At 36.9% G+C, this 22,407-nt stretch overlaps 1 protein-coding gene across 3 annotated transcripts in view; it reads left to right on the plus strand.

The window, feature by feature from the left end:
• LOC122809083 (CD276 antigen-like) overlaps positions 1 to 22,407 on the plus strand; it is a 553,533-nt gene that overhangs the window by 37,647 nt on the left and 493,479 nt on the right. The window lies entirely within an intron of this gene.

Here is a 22,407-nt window from a genome sequence, read left to right on the forward strand (position 1 = left end):
TCTATTTCTTTATCCATCATATTTGTGTTACTACATAGAAATTCATGAATGGCATTTATTCCATACTCATTCGGTATGACAGTAAATAGGGAACCTATATCTAAGGTCACCAATATAAAATTACATTCTTGGTTGTTTTTGTACCATGTATACAACTTCTTTAAAAAAATCTCCAATGTCTTTTATATAGCTTGGACATATTGATAGATATTTGCTTTTTGTGCATATATTGATAAAGGCTCAGTTGCCCACCCTCTTCCCGAGACAATAGATCTTATGGGTGGCTTAGTTAAAGACTTATGTAACTTGGGTATTCCATAAATTACTGGGACAACTGGGCATGACACTGAAAAATAGTTAAATAACTCAAGTGTGATATCCCCTTGTGTTTGCAAATCATAAACAAACATATTTATTTCTGTAATAATCTTCCTTACATCACTAAATGAAATTTCTTTATAGGTAACTGCATCCTTCAAAAAATCATTCATTAGTTCTGTATATACATGTTTGTCAAATATAACAGTCGCTCCCCCCTTATCAGCTTCCTTGATTACTGTAGTCTTATTTTCACATAACTGTTTACAGGCTAAAGATTCAGCGTATCATATATTAAAATATTTTACCTTTTGTTTACCAACTGAAACATTATTATACAATTGTCTTAGTTCATCCTCACAGACCATATTAAAAGCATTCAATATCAGGCAGTTGTTTGGAATAAAAGTACTTTTTTTCTTAAATACAGACCATCATTCATCATTCACATCTTTAAAATCTTTAAACAACATTTTTAAGCATACATTTCTAATGAAGACCTTAAGGTCAGTTAGAGCTTCAACTATCGTATCCTTACCATTAGGAATAAATTGCAGTCCTTTATTTAGTAAATTTTCCATTGCTGATATGAGCTCAAGGCTTGATAAATTTAAAACAGAGCTCTTTGGCTTACCAGTCACCTGCGACTCTGCTTGTTCTGAGATAGCAGGCTGTCGTTCTTTCTTTTGCCTGATATCAAATTTATTAGTTGCCGACAACGCCCTCTTGATTGTGGGCACTTGTTGACATCCACCTTTTCTGGCAACCTTGCTATTATTGGCTGAGTTAGTTTTAAAAAAAACTCTATAGTTTTACTTTTTGTCGATGTAGACTCCACTTCAACAGCCCCATTCTCGGTCGGTACATTTGCCGGATTCAAGGAGGAGTTAGCTCCATTCACCGGATTATTATTAGTTTGCTGGCCAACCATCTCTGTCACTATACTATCCTTCCTACTATGATTGGCCTGTTGCTTTGTCTGTATATGCCCATCACTATTGTGAATAATTCATTGGTTGAAGATTTATTACCATTTTCAATTTGACCAGTTTCAGAGAAAGTATCTAATTCATCCTTCCTGTTAACTTTTTTCTGTCCTTTAGGATGGAATTTATTAGATATGTAGGTTTTTGGCCATGAGAAGATATGACCCATCCTGAAATCATTAGGGAGGATAGTATAGTGACAGAGATGGTTGGCCAGCAAACTAATAATAATCCGGAGAATGGCGTTAACTCCTCCTGACTACCAACTGAGAATGGGGCTGTTGAAGTGGCGTCTACATCGACGAAAAGTAAAAATATAGAGGTTTTTTTTAAAAACTAACTCAGCCAATAATAGCAAGGTTGCCAGAAAAGGTGGATGTCAACAAGTGCCCACAGTCAAGACGGCATTCTCAGCAACAGACAATTTTGATATCGGGCAACAGAAAGAACGACAGCCCGCTATCTCCGAACAAGCAGGGTCAAAGGTGACTGGTAAGCCAAAGAGCTCTGTTTAAAATTTATCAAGCCTTGAGCTCACACCAGCAATGGCAAGTTTACTAAATAAAGGACTGCAAATTATTCCTAATGGTAAGGATACGATAGTTGATGCTCTAACTGACCTTAAGGTCTTTGTTAGAAATGCATGCTTAAAAATGTTGTTTAAAGATTTTAAAGATGTAAATGATGAACTATGGTCTGTATTTAAGAAAAAAGTACTTTTATTCCAAACAACTGTCCGATATTAAATGCTTGTAATATGGTCTGTGAGGATGACCTAAGACAATTGTATAATGATGTTTCAATTGGTAAACAAAAGGTAAAATATTTTAATATATGATATACTGAATCTTTAGCCTGTAAACAGTTATGTGAAAATAAGACTATAGTAATCAAGCAAGCTGATAAGGGGGGAGCGACTGTTATATTTGACAAACATGTATATACAGATGAAATGAATGATTTTTGAAGTATGAAGTTACCTTTAAAGAAATTTCATTTAGTGATGTAAGGAAGATTATTACAGAAATAAATATGTTTGTTTATGATTTGCAAACACAAGGGGATATCACACTTGAGTTATGTAACTATTTTTCAGTGTCATGCCCAGTTGTCCCAGTAATTTATGGAATACCCAAGTTACATAAGTCTTTAACTAAGCCACCCATGAGACCTATTGTCTCAGGAAGAGGGTGGGCAACTGAGCCCTTATCAATATATGTACAAAAAGTGTTGAGCAAATATCTACCAATATGTCCAAGCTATATAAAAGACACTGGAGATTTTTTAAAGAAGCTGTATACATGGTATAAAAACAACCAAGAATGTAATTTTATGTTGGTGACCATAGATATAGGTTTCCTGTTTACTGTCATACTGAATGAGTATGGAATAAATGCCATTCATGAATTTCTATGTAGTAACACAAATATGATGGATAAAGAAATAGACACCCTCTGTAATATAATAGAAATTGTCTTGGACAAGAACATTTTTCTTTTTAATGGGCAACCCTATCTGCAAATAGCCGGTGTACCCATGGGTACTCCCATGGCTAACACATATGCTAACATTGTGTTGAGTCTATGGGAAAAAGAACATGTTATGAATGATGAAAATCCATTTAACGGAAATATCCTTTTTTACCAGCGTTTTGTAGATGATTGTTTCCTATTGTGGAAAGGTGATGAGCAACAACTAAAAGGATTTGTAGAATTTTTAAATAATACTACGAGTTTTTTGAAATTTAGTATGGATTATTCTCATAATAGAATTTCTTATTTGGATGTTGAATTATATAAGGAAGTTGGGGTATTGAAAACTTGTGTGCATAGAAAGGACGTACAGGTGAATAGATACACACAGCATGCTAAACGTCTTTGGTGGAATTGTTAAAAGTCAACTATTAAGGGTCAGCAGACTCAACACTGACTTGGCAAGGTGTGAAGAGCAGATGGAGGTTTTATGTAAAGACTTTGAAAATAGAGGCTATGATGGTGTATATGTTTTAAAGATTAAAAATAATATATTAAGGGATAGAAACTTTATGGCACCCCCATATTTTGGTGAAAGTACTTTGAATGAGGATGTGGTGACTGATTCCACTTCTACCTTGAGATATGTCACAACTTTCAACTATATGACGAAATATGTGGCGATAATAATTCAAAAAAACTGGCGAATATTAACATCTTTATCTGAGTTAGTTACAATATTGGGTAATGTACCATGGTTTGCTTATAAAAAACAAAAATAATCTTAAAAGACAATTATGTTATAAAGACTTTGAAGTGAATTTAATGAGTCCAGTGATGCTTAATTCTGGTACTACCGCTTGTTTTAACTGTAGTTGTTGTAATGACATCTGTGACAAACAGTTTTTCAAACATCCAATAAATAAAATAAGGTATGAGATAAAGTACCAAGCTACATGTAACACAACAACAGTTGTATACCTAGCAACATGTTCACAATGTGATGGGTTCAACGTGAGAAAGTGTTCAAGGCGACTTAAAGATTGTATAATTGAACACAAGTCTGAGATAAGGAGAGGTGCCATGTATAATGCTTTAGCCAAACATAAAATTGGCAATGAGGTGTCCAATTATTTTAGATTTAAGGTCTTGGAGGTGGTATATAAAAGTTTAAGACGGAGATATAAATAATAAGTTAGAAATGTCTGAATACAAATGGGTTGTTAGACTTGAAGCGGATAAGACACCTGGGCTAAACAATATGACAACTAATAAACGTGTATTAATAGCAAGACAAAAACAGTATAAATAATGATTTGTAAGTTTATGAAGAATATTTAAATGTTTTCTAAAATCATATAGCAATATCTTAGTGTATACAGAGATGTATTTTAACATTTTAATGTTGTTTATGTAATTTCATTGGTGGCTGTGTCATGTGATATTTTATATAAAAATGGTGGATTTTAGTATAACATTTGAATACTGAATAAGGGTTATCTCCAAAAAGCTTTATTTCTGTTAATAAAGTTAGCATTTTCTATTCATTCGTTTCTTTTGTTGAATTAATAATGGCTCCCAGCTTGCAGTTGTCTGTGAACTTGGTAAGCCAGAGTCCCTTCGTGTTGGCCTGGACTTCTGAGAAGTAGAGCCAAACAGGAGAGGACCCAGGACCAAGTTCTGTGTGGCTCCACTTGTCACTGGTCAGCAGTCTGACTTGGAGTCTGCTACCTTCACACTGTGAGTTCTATCTGTGAGCCAGTTTGCAACCCACCAAGTGATATAGGGGTTGATGCCTAGTTTGGTGAGTTTATCAATAATTCCTAAGTGGAGAATGGTATCAAAGGCCTTGGCCAGATAGAGGTAGGCTGTATGAACTGCCTTGCCCTCATCCATAGCTCTTGTGACTGACTCAAAGAAGTCAACCAGGTTGAGCAGGCATGATCTACCTTTCACAAAACCAAATTTTGTGGGATCTAGAGTTTGGAGATTCCCTATATTCTTGCTAATTAGGTCCATGATGATGCTCTTCATAGCCTTACATGTCAGACTTGTCAGGCTAATGGGGTGATAATTCCCTGGGTCTGTAGTCACGCCCCCTTTATGGAGAGGGATGACTGTAGTAGTGCACCATTCGGTAAGGACAGAGCCTGAGGTGAGGCTGTGATTGAACAGGGCACACAGATGTGGTCCAAGTTCACTTTGTAGTCCATGTAGACCACATACAGGGATATTGTCTGGCCCCATAGAAGCTGTATTCTTGGCCTTGGACAATGCAGATTTAACCTCTGCTGCAGTAATGCTGGGTACCTGGTATTCCTCCGGTATTGTGACTGGTCCTTTGGGCGGTGAGAGGGGTAAAGTTGGCACTGAATCTTTCAGCCAGTATGTTGGCAATATCTGTTGGCTCAGTATAGGAGGTACCATTGTGCAGTAACTCAGAGCAAACCTGGGTATTGCCATGGAGATTCTTGATATAACTATAGAAAGCTTTGTGGTTGGTTTTAGTGTCTGCCGCAATTCTGCCATTATAGCTGGCTTTAGAGGATTTGATGAGGGATCTCAACTTTTTGTTGAGGCTAATAAGGGAGTTTTTCCAGTCTTAGGACTTCACCTTTTACTGCAACAGTTTCTTCCATCTGTTGTAGAGTTTGTTAATGGCAGAGGACTACCAGATTAGCTTCCTTTTTTTTGGAGGAGAGTGTCTTGGTTCTGTTGGGTATGGCTAGTTCTATGCATTTATGTACGTATTTGTATAGTGCATTGGTGTATGATTTGGTAGTCTTGCATCTATTTTCCATAGATATGGGTGCCATGAAGTTAGCCACCTCTGTTTTTAGGAGCCTAAAGTTAGCTTTGGAGATGTTTTTTTCATGGTGGTTACCTTTGTGGGGTGTGTGGGTGAGATGTGGATTTCCATAGTGATTAGTTTGTGGTCAGATCTAACCAGGGAGGAACTGACTATTGGTGTAGAGCAACAGTTGCCCATGTTAGTGATAACCAGGTCAAGGATGTTGCTTCCTCTAGTGGGGGTAAGAATGGGCTGGTCCAGGGCATTGGAAATGATGAATTCCAGGAAGTGTTGGGCCAGTGTATTGGTGCATGAGTAGTTTTTTCAGTTGATGGAGGGGTAGTTGAAGTCACCTAGTATGAGAGTTTTGGGCTGGACCCTAATAGTTTCCTGGGTGCTTAGGAACGTGCAGTGAGGAGTCTTGGGACATGGTTGGGGACCTATAGCAGGCGATGACCTGAATCGCCGTCTTACCCAATGTTAGTTGTACCTGAAGTATCTCAGATGCATTATGCTGGGCTACAAGTCTGGAGGTGTGCATATCCTTTATGAATATGGACACACCACCACCTTTGGAGCTTTGGTCCATGTTCTAGGGCCAAAAGGTGTAAGTTTATTTTTAGTAGATATTAATTGTTCATTTATTTAGGGTGTTAATAGTGTTTTTGCAAGCTTAAGAGTGAGGAAAGTTTTTAAAACTTTCTAATTAGATGCCATTTTTTCTTTTTGGGGTGTGCGTGTGTTGCTTTTGGAATGAAATGATTGGTCATGTTTAATCATGTGACTAAGTGTTTAAAGGGATTGTTAATTTTATTTGGGATATCTGATGAAGTTTTAATAAATTTTAAAACAAAAGCGTTTAATTTTTTATTCTTTTAATTTAATTAAATGAGGTGATTTTACATTTGGTACATAGATTCTTGTGTTGCTTTAATATACTGTTTGTTTGTGTGTGTTCTTTATGGTACATAAGTTACATCACAATATACTTTTTATTTACAGCTGTTATTATGCTGTTACAGAAAAAATGTTACATGAAGGTATTGACCTACTTCAAACATATATGTATGTTAGCATATTGTTTCAAGGGATCCCTATCAACAACACCGACACGCCACAAAGCCGACACCCAAAACACAGACACCAAAAGACCGAAAACGCACAAAACCGACAACTCACAAAACCAAACACCATAACACCGACACCCAAAACACCGACACACAAAACGTAAACTACACATTAAACACAACTATACATGCACTAACCATAACCCAACCCCTAACCCTAAGGTCCGACACTACCGCACACTTACCCTACCCACACCCTAACCCTAACTCACTTAACCCGCCACTAAACCTAAAGTCCATCACTATTGCACACTTACCCTACCCACACCCTAACCCTAACTCACTTAACCCGCCACTAAACCTAAAGTCCGTCACTATCGCACACTTACCTTACCCACACCCTAACCCTAACTCACTTAACCTGCCCTTAAACCTAAACTCCGTCACTATCGCACACTTACCTTATCTGCACCCTAAGTCCGACACTACCGCACAATCACCTTTCCCGCACCCTAACCCTAAATCCCTCACTATCTCACACTTACCTGTCTGCTCCCTAATGCTAAATCTCTCACTATAGCACACTTAGCGAGTCGCGCTCACATGTTGCCCATGTCGGTGTTTCAGCTGTCGGTATTTCACCTTGTCGATCATCTGTCTCGTCGGTCTTCTGGACTCGGTCTTCTGAGCGTCGGTGTTTTGGCATGTCGATCAAGTCAAGGGGAACCTGTTTCAAGTCCTAGCCTTTCCATTTCTGGCAATAATTTATCCAAGATGACCTTCTCCATTATTTTTTTACCACAACAAAAGTGGACTTTCTGGTCTGTATCGCACTGATTTATTCCAATTTCCCTTTCCCTTAAAGAGGAGTTTGACAAATGCATGGCTCCAGTTTTGAGGACTGTATCCGTAATTAAATTACCTAGTAAATACAGATGCAGTGGTACTGCGAGATCATATGGAAGCGTTGTCTTGTCATTTTTGCTAGTTTTACCTGCCTACAATTTACTTAATACTATTTTAACACAATTTAATTTAATTTCAGTATTTGAAGTTATGGGATATTAGCATTACAAATTACCTCCAACTTTATTGAAACCAACTGCTTTACATAAGATTTTGTAAATACATTACAACTGGTTGTGTATGAGAAATGGTTTAGAATCTAATTAGTTTATTTCTGTCTTTACTACTGCTGCATAGCATATCTGTAGCATCTATAGAACGGTTTCCTGTGGACTTAAATATCCTTATATAAGTGTTCTTCATTTTTTTCTCATCTTGTCTCACTCTATGCTTAATTTGACTATGCAGCATTTTTATATTTCAGTTTTCAAAGTCTTAGTTCAACTTCATTTTCATTTCTATTAAGTGTCTTGGTCTTACCAAGATATATCCCCCTAGCCATGCATGCCTAGATCCCAATGTTAAACATCTTTTTGTTCTTTTGTTTTGTTTTTACATTGAAATTATTTTCCTTTTAAAACTTGTCATATTCCATCCACTGTTCTTTTTCCATTTTTCCATTTTTCCATTAAATGTATCTCTCTTGTCACCTCTGGCAAAAATTGTGGAAAAATGCATCCATAAACAACTTCTGTAATTTCTAACCCAAACCAACCTACTGGCTAACTCTCAGCATGGCTTCAGGCCACGTCATAGTACTACCACAGCCCTCCTCACCTTCTGTAATGCAGTAAACTATAACAGGAACAACAAGCAGCTATCCTCAGCTGTTTTTTGGACCTGTCCAAGGCTTTTGATATGGTTAACCACCATCTTCTCATCAACACCCTGGCAACAATGTCTCTAGGCAGTCACTCTCTCCTGTGGTTTGAATCCTATCTGCATAACACACAACAATCCATCTTATGGCAGAACAAACTATCAAACCTCCTACCATACACCCTAGGTGTCCCCCAGGGGTCTATTTTGGGACCACTTCTGTTTTCTATTTTTATTAATGACCTCCACACTGTCATCCCTAAAGCTAAATACATTCAATACACAGATGACTCAAAGTTGATCTGCACTGGCACCTCACAAACAGAGCTGCAAACAATTACTCAGAGTACTTTTAACCTAGTTGAGAACTGGCTTGCCGCTCACTGTCTGATTCTAAATCCTAACAAAACAAAACTCCTACTTTTCTCCCTTACCCAAAGATCCCTGGCGATATCTCTCTCCATTAAATCTAATAAGGGTACCATAATCTCCCCAGATGCCCATACAAAACTCCTAGGAGTTATTGTAGATAACAGTCTTAAGGTTGATGTGCACATTAACAAAACTATCAAAACCATTAATAGAAAACTGGGCTCACTATATAGGATAAAGCCATTCCTAACCCCACCTGCTAGGACTGCCATTGCCCGCTCCCATCTACTCTCTACCCTCTTTTATGCTTCCCCTTTACTTGCCAACCTAAATAAAACTGATCTTAACAAACTCTCAAGCTGCTATAATAACATAGCTAGATTTGCCACTGGTCTCCCCTGCAGAACGCATCATTGTATACATCTAAATTATCTCGGATGGTTACAGCTACCCAGGCAGATTCAGTATAATCAACTTATTGTGGCTCACAAAGCACTTAACCAACCAGAAAATACACCTGCACTGCATAACATCATCTATCCCCACTCCAACTCCAGATCACTCCACTCATCTAATAGACTGGTAGTGCAAACCATCAAATCCAACAACTTAGCCGGAGACACTCTGTTTGCCAACTCTGCTGACAAAACTTGGAACTCACCCTAGATTCCACCCTATCTCAATTCAAAAAAGCTCTCAAGGAGTATTTCAGGTCTCAATGGATATGTTCCTGCTCCAAGCCAGACTAAATCATCATTCATATTATTGTACTAATACTATGCTTGTAAATGGAACGCTACTGTCTTTTACTTATTAAACCAGAGTAGAAGTTTGTGAGACTGTATAAATTTAACTGACTCTGTAAAGTGTGTTTTATTTGTACTATGCTGTTGCTGTAAATGTAACGCTACTGTCTTTTACTTATTAAGCCACAGTAGAAGTTTGTGAGACTCTATACATTTTACTGACTCTGTAAAGTCTGTTTTAGTTGTACTATGCTGTTATTACTCTTCTTCTATCTGTACATTGTGATGAATGCATATGTAACAACCTTTAGAGTTTTTCTCCCCAGGCCTCTGATGAAAATGGACATGCATCCAGCCCGACTATCCCGGTCAACAAATGTAAACTAAAATAAAAATAAATAAAAATAAAATAGTTTTACACAGTTAACTGTTTTGCTTTTATGTAGTTTGTTATTAGTCATGTGGGCAATGATTTAGATTTCAGTTTGGCAATAGTTTAATGTTTATAACCCCTTGATCACTGCACATCAAAAGTGGTAAACTTGACCTGATCTAATGAGCATCTCTTTTGAGGCACAGACAATATGCAGTATGTTCCATTCCCTGGTAGGTTGGTTCACTTTCTGCAACAGTTGTTTTTCCTGAACATAAGCTGGAAATAATTTTCTTACTAATGTTGTAACATCAATACTGTTCCAGTCTGTCTCTGGTAAATTAACTTTATTTCTTTTTTTATTTGTAATTGTTTACTGGGGTAGAGCACTGCTCATAATTGAACAATTGTAGGCCCAGCCCTGCTTATGTGAATAGTAACAGAAAATTGTAACTTAACATGGCATTATCATATAAAATATATAAACATAGGAAACTGTACATATGGGTTTATATCACTTTGTCAAAACTCAGATGAGTGAACTCTCATTTGTCAAACACCTGTTCAGCAAAAACAGTACTCATTGACCAATGTTTTAAGTGAAAAGTTTCCTAGGGCAAACTGATGGTAGTCCACCCTAGCGACTGTAAACAAAACCATAAAACATAACAGCTATACAGGTGGGGTGCTACGCCCAACTAATGTGGATAATGGTGCCCCCCCACCCCTCTAACTAAATATACCAACTCCGAGATTGCACTACAGTGGGGAAAAGGGCAAATTCCAGATAGTGGCCAACAATCGGTTTGCCCTAGGAAACTTTTCTCTTAAAATGTTGGTCGATGAATAGTGCTTTTGCTGAATAGGTGTTCGACAAATGAGCATTCACTCATTTAAGTTTTGACAAAATAATATAGACCCCTATGCATATGCATGGAATTCAACATATACAATACATGAATATAGGAAACTGTATGTTTACATATTTGTTGTCAGTTAAAGGAATGTTTCAAAAGCAAAATATGTGTGCATATTTACATAAGAAGAAATAAGAAAAAGAACAAGAGAGGATAGGAAGGAGAGAAGGAGGAAGAGAGGGAACTAGAGAATAAGCTTGACTGTAGATTTTGCAAATGTAAATAGGTAGGATTTTATTTGAAAATTAGTAAACCCTAGTTAAGTATGTGAGGGATTATATTCTGTGGAGCTGTGTTACAGACCTACTCTGTAGTAGGAGCAGAGTTATGTAACATGTCCTGTATTTAGATGGTTGCATTCAAACTGCTTTTTTAGAAAGTGCTTGAACTGAGGAATGAAAACAGAGTATCCAGGGAGTTCAGCTAGGTTTTGAGAAAGTAACTGCCATAGTTTTGGGACAAGGACCAAGAAATAATTTCAAAAGAATGTAGCCTGTTTATAAAGATGGACCAGCTTTGTCCTGACTCCTGAGGTTAGAGGTTATAAATGCAGCAAATAGCTATGAGGTGAGACATGAGGGGGGACAGTTTTGATGAAGTACTTTGAAAATAAGAGAGACCAGAAGAAGGTTATGCCTGGCTTGTGCTGGGAGCCACTTAGCTGTAGAAAGAGTGAGACAATGATGTTTATTCCAAGGAGAGTTTGATATGAAGTGGAAGCTGGTTTTAGTTTTCTAACTGTGTTTCATGCAACATATGAATGAATTGCAGGAGTAAGTTGAAATGTCAGGAATGTATAAACTAAAGGACCAAAAATTCAAACGTACATGTACTAAGTCCATGATTGCCGTTTCTCAGAGTATTCCCAAAAGGATGTGGGAAAATGTGTTATGGTCTGGTGAGACCAAGGTTGACCTTTTTGGCACAATTTCAAAAGGTACGTTTGGCACAAAAACAACACTTTGCATCACCAAAAGAACACCATCTCCACTGTGAAGTATGGTGGTGGCAGGTGCTTTGGGGTTGCTTTTCTTCAGCTGGTCAAGGTGGAAGGAATTATGAATAGTTCCAAATACCAGTCACTTTTGGCCCAAAACCTTCAGGCATCTTCTAGAAAGCTGAAGATGAAGAGGAATTTCACCTTTCAACATGACAATGACCCCAAGCATACATCAAAATCAACAAAAAAAATGGCTTCACCAGAAGAAAATTAAGGTTTTGAAATGGCCCAGCCAGAGCTCATACCTAAATCCAATTGAAAATCTGTGGGGTGACCTGAAGAGGGCTGTGCACAAGAAACGCCCTTGCAATCTGGCAGATTTGGAGATCTTTTGCAAGGAAGAGTGGGCAAGTATTGTCAAGTCAAGATGTGCCATGCTGATAGACTCCTACCCAAGAAGACTTAATGCTGTAAGTAAATCAAAAGGTGCTTCAACAAAGTATTAGTTTAAGGGTGTGCACACTTACGCAACCAGCTTATTGTATGTTTTTTATTTTTTATATGATTTCCCCTAACAATTTTGTTTGTTTTTCAATTGAATTTATTTATTTATTTATTTATTTATTTATTTATTATTTATTTTATTTATTTTACATTTGTTGGCCAGGCTAGTCTAACTGGATATATGTCCAATTTCAGTAGAGGCCTGGGGAGAAAAGCTCCAAGCATCAGCACTGACAAAGAATACAATATATAGTAATAGTAAAGTGAATTACAGTATGTTGGCTACATTGGGCAGAACAAAAGTTTTACAGAGTAATTTAGTAGGTTTAAGAAAAGATCAAGTACAGAGAGCAAAAAACACAAATTATTTTTTTTTCCAGTACTATGAAGGAAATTATTAACTACACATAGGTGACATAAAACAGTAGAGTAGAGCAGTATTGAGAGAGCAGGAAGGTGAAAGAGATATCAGTCAGGGTTAGAGCAGGGACAAAGCCAGTGAGTTGTAAGATATTCTTTAAGATGTTTTTTTTTAAAGAAGAGTAGAAGCAAGGGAGGAAAGTTCAGTAGGAAGCTGGTTCCAGATTTTACCTACTGTGTTGTTGAAAAGTGAGTCCCCAGCTTTGTTATTTGATTTAATAATGGAAACTAGAAGCTTATTAGCTGAGCGTAGTGTTGCAAGATTTTTGTAGGGTATAATCAGGTTAGTGAGGATAGGGGTGCTATTAGGATGGTGAAGGATCTTTTGGGTGATAACAAGTTGTTGACAAAGTAGTTGGTTCTGCAGTTCTAGCCATCCCAGTTGTTTTAGGTTGAGACAGTGGTGAGTTCTAAAGGTGGTGCCAGTGGCAAATCTGGCTATGTTATTGTAACTGGTGGAAAGTTTGGTGAGGTTGTTTTATGTTAGATTGGTATATATTGCAGAAGCATAGAACAGGGTAGAGATAAGGTGGGTCTGGATAATAGTTATTCTGGCTGAAGGGGAAAGGAAGGGTTTGATTCTGTAAAGGGTGCCTAGTTTTTTTGTTGACAGACTATTGTAGAATTAATGTGGTCATCAAAACTAAGGTTATTATCAATTGTTACTCCCAGTAGATGGGTTGAAGCATCTGGGGATATGTTAGTTGCATTGTTAGAGGTTATTGTGAAGTGCAGTTGAGGTGACTTATGAGTAAGAGCAAAGAGCAATAATTTTGTTTTTTTGGGGTTCAGGAGGAGGCAGTGTTGCATGAACCAATTTTCAAAACTGTTAAATAGTATATATATATATATATATATATATATATATATATATATATATATATATAGATTCACTTCAGAAGCTCAAAATACTGAAATTCCAAATTGCAGTATCTCAAGCCCAAGAAGTCGAATCCACAAAACAACGAAAAGTAAAAACCACAAAATTGAAAACCTCAAATACCGGAAGTTTTAAATTTTGCAGTTTTACTACACACTCACACACACACACACACACACACACACACACACACACACACACACACACACACACACACACACACACACACACACACACACACACCATCCACCACACAAACACACACAATTACTGTACTACATGAAAGCAGGGGGGCATCCCTCATGTGGGGAGCTGCGCCTCCCACACCCCCCCTACTTAAACATTCTCACTCGAAGGTCGCAGTACATACAAACACACACAAAACACCAGCACACAAGCTACTTTCTCTTCGCATACACACATCATAGCAACAAAACACACTGACACACACCACAGCGCCTATCCAAATCCCTTACCACACACACACACACACACACACACACACACACACACACACACTTACCTAAATACATGACCATAGCGGAACTCTACAAGCGCGAAATTCAAAACCTCCGGTATTCGAGGTTTTGAATTTCGCGCTTCTAAACTTTCGCTATTGTGGTGTTTTGGCGTTTTCGGCTTGAAATACTGAAATTCGACATTTCAGTATTTCGAGCTTCTGAAGGGAACCCATACATAGATATATATATATATTTCTATGGGTTCACTACAGAATACCGAAATTCCACAATCCCGAGACTCTAAATCCAGAGGACCAGAATCTCGAGATTGCGGAATCTCGAACATTTAGAAAAACAAAAAGTAAAACATCCAGCAAAGTATTCCAACCTATATGCAGGGGCCAAGCCCCCCTCCATCCCCCATACCCCCTGCAACTTAAATATACCAACTTTGAGATCTAACTACAGTGGAGTTAATGGCAAAGTTCCCGTTCCGCACTGTACGGCAATCCCCATTCACTACCTTCGATATTCTGCAATCTCCAGATTCTGGTCCTCGGGATTTAAAGACTCGGGACTGTGGTGTTTCGGTATTCTGTAGTGATCCCACCCACACACACACACACACACACACACACACACACACATACACATATATATATATATATATATATATATATATATATGTGTGTGTGTGTGTGTGTGTGTGTATCTTAATGCCACTTACAGTAATAACCAACACAGATAAATCAAATGTTTCTATCTGTGAACTGTTAAGATTTATTACATGGCAAATATCATATCTTATGTTAGTCCAATGTTATATCTGTTGCAAAAATGCTCTTCCCATGTCTTTATAGGTGTGTACATGATGGAAGAGTCTTGTAAAGATGATGGCCCAAATTCAAAAAAGTTACCTCAAGGTGGTCATGAGGTGCACTTTTTATATTAACTTTTCTTTGTATTGACAGACAGCCCTAGCACAGTGTTGCAGCACAAATATGTGCAGCACCCCAGTGGACTGTCTCTGCAGCTGTGCTAAATGCTAAAGGGGTATTCTGGAGGAGAGGTATATGCTAATTAGCCATGTGGTCTCCCCCAGAACTGCCGGTCATAAGCATTTATGCAACCAAGTGATTCAGAGAATTGCTCAGCTGTGTAAAGTAGCATGGCTGCTCCTGGCCACTAGTAGTAATGACCACAGTCAAAAGGATGTGGTCATCCATTGTGGTAGAGGTAAGTGCTGGGGAGTTTAGTGGTCAAGTAGCGATATCATGTGTGTCAGTGTGTATATATGAAGGGCTGCATGTGTGTTCAAGTGTCTAACTGGGAGGTCCCAGTAAGGGGGTTAGTAAGAGAGTAGGTTAGGGGAGGTTATGTGTATAAATGAAATTATTCTGTGTGTGTGTGTGTGTGTGTGTGTGTGTGTGTGTGTGTGTGTGTGTGTGCTTGCGCATGCCCGTATGTGCACATCTTTGTGTGTGCGAGTGATTGAGTGGGTTGGGGTGGATGTCAGACTTCTACACACCCCCTAAAGTAATGAGCAAAGCCTGTAACATTGGGTTATGGAGCCTACTAACCACCAGGGATAAGTCTAAAGATGTAGGTCATGGGCAACTAGCCACCCAGGATAAGTCTAAAGAGGTTGTCAGTAGCCATCAGGAATATTCTTTATCATCATGCCTTAACAACACTCACAAATAACATAGATAAGGGGAACCACTAGACATCTGTGAGAACTCTTACATCTTATATCTGCCTTAATGGCACTTAAACATAACAGAGATTGGGTGGGATCGCTAGATACCAGGGATACTCTGTATACCTTGCTTCGAGGGCACTAAATTGAAATAAATGTGGTGTGGATAACCACTAGATGCTGTGGATACTATAACTAGTGTGCCTTAAAGGCACATAATTGAAAAGAAATGTGGTGTGGGGAACCACACAATGCTTGGAAATACTATAAATAGTGTGTCTTAAAGGCACTTAAATTGATTCCATTCCTGTACACTCCCTCTCAGGATATTCTTCCTCTGTGCCAACATTAGATACCAGGGATGTAGAAAAAGATTAAAAAAAATAATTTTACATTTAGAAGTGGGAAAAAGGGTTCAAACTCTGTACTGCTGTCACAGGAAACATCACCATTAACCCACAACATTAACTTATAAGTTGGTGCCACAGACTTTTTAGCATATAGTGAGAAACTTGGTTATTATTAAATTTCTGCAACAGATTGTGACTTACAAGGAAGAGAGACAGGGAACATTATGCATACATCTTAACCTCATAGCACAAGAAAGTAAGACAAAACCAAAATTAATGTCAGGGCAAAACTCAGGAATGGGTTTTGATTGCTTCTTATCAACTCAGAAAGTTGTTAATATAACAACTTTTGCACTAGCATGCATTTATTGAATAAGATGAAGTGTGAAACTCTAATGTCTGGCATTAATGTCTGATTGTAATCATCCATGATTTACTCGCCTCGGAAAAAGGATAAAGTGGGAATAGTTGACAACACAGAGGACAGGTATAGGGCATATGTTTGTATTGTTCTCTTATGCTTCCTGTTAACTACCACAGGAAAGTGTTGTAGTTAGCAGTGAATCAGAGATATGAAAAAAAAAGCCAATAATGAGGTTACAGCTAATGTGTCTCTGAATTTGGTAGTAGCATGTCAAGGAAGCAGGACCTCTTTACTACAGCCCTTAATGTGAGTACTGGAGTCTTTCTGAAGCCCTGCAAAAAGTTTTAAAACCTAATTAAGTGCAATATTTCTATCACTTCTTAATGCAGCATCATGCATCCTTTGCACACATCTTAAACTGTCAGGAATATTTTTTCATCAAATTCCTCTTTTCAGCTTAAAAATACTGTGCTAAAATAAAATACTGGTCATTTTTGAAAGAATAACATCTGTTACTAAGATGTGGTAAGAGGCTGTGGTATTTCAATTAAAATATGTACAAATTGTCATACCACTTTTTCAACACAACATGCAAAATTTCGCAACAAAAAACTCATTAAATTATTTTTTCTGCTGCATAACCAAAACAGCTTTAAAGTGCAGTAATGTCTGAAATTTTTGTTATTGCTGCTTTAAGCTGTAATGACAGATATCGGTAATGCATGTCAGTGTTACTAGAGCATCACTGTGCACAATTGCTTTGTTTTTCAAATGTTAAAAACAAAACACATTGTACATTTTCAACACTCATGTTTACAAAGTCAGAGCTACTACCTCACCCAATATGCACCTTTTTAATAAACCTTATCTCTGAAGAACAGATATTTTGAGTTTGGAGTATTAGACAAGAGTTTGTAAGACATGGCTAGTAATGTGTGTGACTATTAGATATCTGAGAAGCTGTCAGATTCTTCAGTAGAGTTACAATCTTTTTATTTTTCAACACTTATTTTATGCCTTACCACAGGTTGCCAATGCTAGTTCTCCCAGTTTTACTGTAGTACTCCTCATCAGAGCTTGTTATGCAGGTACATGTAATGTGGCACTGAGCTTCCTTCGGTATAGAGTTTCTAAAATAGGACGGCTTTTTCATTGGCAGCCTTCAGTGTTAACATAGTTGAACATACATTTTGGTAAGTTGCTTTGAAAAAAAAGCTATTTCAATTCTAAGAAAGTATCATATTTTGCTTGAACGGGAACTGCATGTTATTTAAATTCTGACAGAGAGTATCATATGTTGCTTAAACTACGACACAGAATGATGGAATACAACCAAGTTTCCATAGGTTCATAGGTAGGTGCAAGCCTAGACATAACAATTCCCTGGCTATTTCTCCCCACACTATTCACTTCAGTCTGTTGATTCAACCAGCAAGTATATATCAAAGCTGCAGGCGTTTGCATAACTACAGAAATATCATGTCCCAGTAAACATAATAATCTTGGCATAGTTTCAGTGATGCTGCTTAAATTTACTGTATTTCCACTGAAATATATATTATATATACATATATATATATATATATATATATATATATATATATATATATATAAAATATTCTTGGTAAGCCATTGAGTAATTTGAGTTACAGTCTTCTTATCCTTCAGAAAATGCATATTAACAGAAAACCTAGTAATGATATGTAAATGTCAGTGTCCCCTTGTTATACCTAAAGACAGATCCCATGTGTTGTAAGTTGGTATCCTGTTTGCCCAGCCACCACCCTCTTACTATATTCCTGATGCTACATGCATTCACTGTGCTTCATACTTTAACATTACTTTCTTGTCTGATGCTTACTAGTGTAATACCCCCAAAGTCATATTTCACTTTGGCATTTTTATTTCCAAAACAAAGCGCCTTGTACTTCTTTCCATTGACCCTCATTTGCCATTTTTCTGACCAGCTGCCTATTCTACTGTGGCTTCTTACTTGTCCAGCTTCCCCCATTTATTATTTTGTTTCATCCTTTGTGTCATTACTGAAGACATTGACTTGTGCTATATCCCTGTTTTGATATCTGACACAAGCACATTAAATAGCTCTTTGCCCTAGCAACAATCCCTGTAGTACCCCACTGGTCCCTTGCTTGTCACCGGTAAGAACTTCCTTTCCTATCATCCTCTGTTATCTCTTTTAGCCAGTTGTTTATCCATTTTATCTTTCTAGGCTCTTCCTTGTGAGCTTTAGTAATAGCCTTTTATACAGAACCAAATAAAGCGCCTGAAATCTATGAATGACACTTGTATGTGTTCCACTGTGCCAAGTATTGTGGTGTCACTGTCATAAAATTGCAGCAGATTCATGTGGCATAAGTGCTTGACAACATACCTCTCAAGGTATTAGCACAAGTAAACTGGACCAAACAAAAAGTAATGGGGGAGGACAAAGGCCAAAAAATAGGGACAGATATTAAATATTGTAACTATTGCTGTTATAAACATAGAAAGTTGTTAGAATAATAGGTTTTGTGTTAACATACATTTTCTGAAGGATAAAAAGACTGTAACTCAAATGGCTGTCATTATTTAATGACTTCAATTCTCAGCAGTTTGCCAGAAAACCAAAAAAATGTTATGAGGAACACACCAAAAATATGTGGCAACAAGCTGGACATTCTGCAAAAATCTGGACAGTTGAGAGGCATTCCTGACAGTCATTGTTTGCAGATTATTGTCTCTGAGGTTTGTATCTGTCAAGAATCTCTCAGTTGTAATTCTCCGGATTTTTCTGATTAGCTATCCAATTTCTGGGGCTAAATTATCTGGTTTGTATTTCCCTGGATCATTTCCATCACCCTCTGCACAAAGCTTCCGGTTAGCACAATTAGTAGAATGTTTGGTTCTCAGATCGGATAATTGGCTAGTATTAAAATTATCTACAACGGCTTTAAGCCTAATACTAACCTACGAACGCCACTATTATGTATACCTTAAGAAACGTTTCTTGCTATCCTTCATTTTGCTTACAAGCTCCTGCTCCATCTTTTCCTTTGCTCTTTACCTCCCTTGTCAACCGTTCCTAGCTTACTCATATTCTACCCTTATTTACTTTTCTTTTGCAATCTCTTCTCTATATATTGTTTTCTATGCCACTGATGCCTGACCCCCCCCCTTTGATAAGATTAACTTATTTTCTTTTAACATACTTTTTCCCTCTGCTTGACTCTCTTTCAATCCCTTTTCACATATTTCCAATTTATTTTCCCCCTCAAATACTCTATTACTTCTTAGTTACTCAAGTCACCTATGCTACCTCTCCTTATGTTCCATAACCTCTGAAAGTTCACCAAGCTGTATTCCCTCGTTTCTACTTTGGTATCAACACTCACTTTCCTATTTTGTAGTTTAAATCATACTATGGTTTGGTCACTAGTTGCCCTTAGTTCCCTAACATCTACCTTCGTCATTCCTTCTCTCTTTGCACTATCCTCCTGTTGTGGTTGCCTCTTTAACTTCCTGCTCATAGTTTGCATAATTGATTTATTGGTTGATTTTCATTTGATAACTAGATTGGCTAACAACTCCAAAGACCTTTTCAGCCACAACCTGGACTAGAAACAAAGTTGTAATTAGTAATGCAAACTAAAGCAGGTTGATCAATGTTAATATGTGGAAGCAACACAATGAGAATTGGCATACATACAAATTAAATATAGCTGGGTTTGAGTTACATTAATAAGAAACAGGCAATGATTATCACTGATGTAACATAAAAACAGATCATTCAGCTAGTACACATATCAACAATAAGACAGGATTTGATGTGTAGAACTAGTAAGACAGCAACAGAGAAAAAATTAAACTGTACAATGTACAGTAGCTGACACAGTGCTTTAACACATTCCTGTCATAGGCAAGCACTGTAAATCTGCAGTCTGTGTTCAGGAAAGCAAGACAGAGGGACAGGAGTGGAAGTTAGATTGCTAGATGTGTGAGCAGACAAGTACAAAATAGCATACTTAGTACAAATATACACAAGGAGCCACAAAGTGGAGGTATGAGTAGATAAACTCAAAATAGCACTATATACAGGATCTTTGTTCGCTCATCAAAAAACATTACAGCAAACAGCTACTAATTAAATGATAAACAGTGAAAGGTTAATATTCAGAACGTACTTAACAGTGAAAAATAATTCATTGAATGACCATAGTTGGCCAATAACCAGGAAGTACACTGATGCATAAGGTAAGCAAAGGGAACATTTTTAAATTTGCCCCATTCCCCACTGTAGGCCGATCTTGGAGTTGGTATATATAGTATATGTAGTTGGGGGGTGTGAGGGGGGCCACTCAGTGCATTATTTTTCATTCTTAAGCTTTTTCGGAATGTTAAACTTTATTTATTTATTTATTTTATTTTACATTTGTTAACCAGGATAGTCCGACTGGATATATGTCCCTTTTCAGCGGAGGCCCGGGGAGAAAAGCTCTAAACAGTAACAAAAATATCATTACATATCATATATCACGGATAGCATAATAGAATATTTACAGAGAACATAGAGACAACCCATACAGAAATTACATTTAGAATTTTTTTTTTTTTACATTAAATCAATGAACTACCATTTTTAATAGTTTCATTAAGAACAGTTGTTAAGTTCAGAGTAGTTAAATCTGAAAGTCGCAGTACAAGATAGGTTACATGGCAGCTGTACAGCTGTAAACATTCACTGTTTAATGTTCATTCGTTCACTGTATTGTTTTTTCGATGTGTGAACATAGACCCCTATATGCAAAGTTAAATCATGAAAGATTAATATTGCATAGGTAGTGAACATGATATATACAAAGAAATAAAGAATAGTAAAAATAAACCAAATAAAGAAATGTATGCAATGATTACACATATGTTAGGTATTTTAAGCTATTTGCCAGAGATAGTATGCTTGATGTGATTACACATACCTTATTTAAAAGAGAGTGTCTGCCCACATTAGTAATGCATTCTAATGGTAACATTAACAATGCTCCTGCCTCTAACCTTAACATGTAGCTTACCCTATAAAAGCCTTTTCCATAACTCTGTCTTCATTCAGATAAACTTGAGCTGAATATGTGATAGTGTTGTGGGTAGTACGTCAAAAAAGGAAATTTTTACTTAGTAATGCTGTTTAGTGCTGTATATATAGTAAATGGTTGATATATTTCTGTTGTTGTTTGTGTCAATCATTTAACAGTTTGAACTTTTATTATATATAAATAAATAAATATATATATATGTATATGTATATATATATATATATATATATATATATATATATATGTATAAAACACAGTTTCATGCAGTTTAGTGTACAGAGCAGTAGTCTTTAGAGCTCTGTATGACAGTTTTAGTTAAGCAACATTTAACATCATGCTCTAGTTTTTTTATTACAGCTAACTGACTGAAGAGGGGCCAGTAATATAGCAGTGATTAAGCTATAAGCATAAATAGAAAATGGCAGATTAACACGTTTTAATATATTTCCTTAACAGAATATTCACTGTGCTACAGCTGAATGCAATGTTTTATCCGTTCTGCTGACCAGAATTTTCATGCTAATTCTATCCTGGTATCATGCTGACCATGTGCTTTCTCAAAGTTACTTCTCATAACTGCTTTACATCTGCCTTTTTTAGAGGAATTAATTCCAATCAATTACAAGTTCATTTATACTGATAGTTATGCTTTTGATACAGAAAGGAATTTATATAAGCACTAATTTATAATCTGTTTTAGCTGAGGCCCTTTTGGCCAGGCAATGAATTTTCTTGCAGCTTTTTTTATTGTTTTAATAATTATTGATATATTTCCAGCTGCCACTGACATTTATATGAGATTCTAATGCTATAACATTCTCTTGCTATGTTATTTTATTGTATATGTACATATTGTTTAGAACACTTATCATTTTGACATAAAGTATTTTTAAGTCCTACTATCTATTGACAAGTACCTTAAATTATTAATTTTT

The sequence above is a fragment of the Protopterus annectens genome, chromosome 8.part0, assembly GCF_019279795.1.
Source record: "Protopterus annectens isolate FY-2018-M chromosome 8.part0, PAN1.0, whole genome shotgun sequence".
NCBI lineage: Eukaryota > Metazoa > Chordata > Ceratodontiformes > Protopteridae > Protopterus > Protopterus annectens.